Source organism: Schistocerca cancellata, chromosome 7 (assembly GCF_023864275.1).
Source record: "Schistocerca cancellata isolate TAMUIC-IGC-003103 chromosome 7, iqSchCanc2.1, whole genome shotgun sequence".
Taxonomy (NCBI): Eukaryota; Metazoa; Arthropoda; class Insecta; order Orthoptera; family Acrididae; genus Schistocerca; species Schistocerca cancellata.
The window spans coordinates 298380438-298382937 of record NC_064632.1 but is presented as its reverse complement, the minus strand read 5'-3'; the positions used below and the strand labels follow the sequence as shown (position 1 = coordinate 298382937).

General features: G+C 58.4%; 1 non-coding gene across 1 annotated transcript in view; it reads left to right on the top strand.

Annotated features, from left to right (window-relative positions):
- The first annotated feature begins 2460 nt into the window (after positions 1-2460).
- The window catches only part of LOC126093621 (small subunit ribosomal RNA), a 1909-nt gene continuing 1869 nt past the window's right edge, over positions 2461-2500 (top strand). Inside the window, exon 1 of the ribosomal RNA XR_007521749.1 lies at positions 2461-2500. This exon is cut by the window's right edge and continues 1869 nt beyond it. This is a non-coding gene — a ribosomal RNA (small subunit ribosomal RNA).

Sequence of the window (2500 nt, the reverse complement as noted above, 5' to 3'; positions counted from 1 at the left end):
TGTGCCCCAACGTGACCCAGGTTGTGCCCCAACGTGACCCAGGTTGTGCCCCAACGTGACCCAGGTTGTGCCCCAACGTGACCCAGGTTGTGCCCCAACGTGACCCAGGTTGTGCCCCAACGTGACCCAGGTTGTGCCCCAACGTGACCCAGGTTGTGCCCAACGTGACCCAGGTTGTGCCCCAACGTGACCCAGGTTGTGCCCCAACGTGACCCAGGTTGTGCCCCAACGTGACCCAAGTTGTGCCTTAACCTAACCCAAGTTGTGCCTTAACCTAACCCAAGTTGTGCCTTAACCTAACCCAAGTTGTGCCTTCACCTAACCCAAGTTGTGCCTTCACCTAACCCAAGTTGTGCCTTCACCTAACCCAAGTTGTGCCTTCACCTAACCCAAGTTGTGCCTTCACCTAACCCAAGTTGTGCCTTAACCTAACCCAAGTTGTGCCTTAACCTAACCCAAGTTGTGCCTTAACCTAACCCAAGTTGTGCCTTAACCTAACCCAAGTTGTGCCTTAACCTAACCCAAGTTGTGCCTTAACCTAACCCAAGTTGTGCCTTAACCTAACCCAAGTTGTGCCTTAACCTAACCCAAGTTGTGCCTTAGCCTAACCCAAGTTGTGCCTTAGCCTAACCCAAGTTGTGCCTTAACCTAACCCAAGTTGTGCCTTACCCTGCTCTGTAATTGCCATATGACACGTTACATTAATGTATTGTCCAACCGCAACCCGCTCAGAATAGTTAGCAACTCGCACTCCCCGGTCTCTTGTGTATCGTTTCATGTTCAACACGTCGCAAGTGTTGCTTCCTTTTTACATGCTCCCGCTATACACTGTAATGTGGACGCCAGCAGGACGTACATCGCCCCCCCCCCCTTCCCCCTGCCTTCGCAAGCTGGTCGGTCAGGTGCTTGCGTGTTGAATGCCCTTCACAGCTGTTCACTGGCATTCGCATGCCGAAGCACTCAGTCTACGTCGTGGTACGTCCTGTGTCCACTGTCCGCCGATGTACGCCTAACCCACGCACTGTACTGCACAGCGGTCCTTCTGTACTGAATGATACACTGTAGCACATGTGTGACCGTACAAAGACTGCGGCGAACCATACCGTCCAGATGTTGTGCACACAGCTACGTGTCATTTCCCCATAACAGCTGCATTGCAGTGTGGTACGCCATAGAGACGTGTGGGAGTAATGGACGCAGTGGATGGCGATCAGCATGAGCCGTCTGTTCATGTAGTGGCGCGTGTATGCAGACGTAGTAGTCTCTTCTCACACAATGTGATAGCACGGTGCCCCGCGTTCCACATCTGCGACATGCTACAGAGGCCGGTTGACAGTTGGTCGCGCAATGGACATCGCATATGTACGGGGGCACCTTCCACGTGCCCTCTAGTCGGGCACATTTTGTTGCGTGGATGTGAGCGGATGTAGTGTGTCTTGACACCTGACAGGCAGGCATGCAATAATAGTTGACTTTGCAAACGGGGATGGACGTGTACGTTTACTGGTGACGTTACGCATATGAACAACTGGTAACCCGTTGTGGTGCGGTTGATCTTGCTGGAGGTACATCTGTGAGGGCAACGATCGGTACAGCTATGACGCGGTTGTCAGCGATACCCACCACACCAACGAACGTGGATGTGGATCTGGGTGTGAAGCGATACGCGGCTGTGGGTGGGTGGGACTGTCCCCGGCCGGTGAGGGGGGGCCGCCCGGCGTGCTGGCCGCGCGGTGCGTGGGCGCACGCGCTACAGCCGGCTGGTGGGGGCGCCCAGTGGCAGGCGCGCCGGCCGACGGACGCGGCAGGCGGCGCAGCTGCGCGCCGGGGCACCCTGCGCGCGGCGCCGTGCAGCCAAAGTGGGTCCTCGCCGGCCCGGTGCGAAGCGCGGTGGACATCTGCAGTGTGCTGGTCCGATTGAGGACTGTGTGCGTTGAGGATGCGCCGCCGCCCGGCACTCGGCGCCGCGACGCCGTCTGCTGCTCGGTCGCCCCAGCGGTTCTCGCTGGTGGTTTGTATCGCAGTTGTGCAGACGTGTTGGCACGTGCGCTATGCTGGGAGAGTTCGCTTCGGCACCCACGTGGGGCCTTTGCCCTTCTGTGGCGCTGGCGTTGGAGCTGCCGGTCACCATAGGTGGCGCGTGTTGTCTCCCGCCGGCAATGCCACGACAGCACGCTCCCGGGCCTCTGTCGGCAGCGGCAAGATCAGTTGGGAGCACGGGTGGTCGCACCTAAAGCGTCTACTCGCCTAACTCCGGGCGATTGCGCCTCTCTCGAACCCGACCAAGTACTTAGGACGGCGCTGCGCGCCGCCGGGACCTGAGAGGGTTTCGAGGTGTATTGTGCAGGGGAGCACAGCCTCCTCCTGTTTGCAGAATAATTGAGCGGACGCTTGCATGTTCGCGCGGGCCCCTGGGACACACTCCCGGGCGGCCGGCTGCTCAGCTCTAGTTGACGCAGCTCCCTGGTTGATCCTGCCAGTAGTCATATGCTTGTCTCAA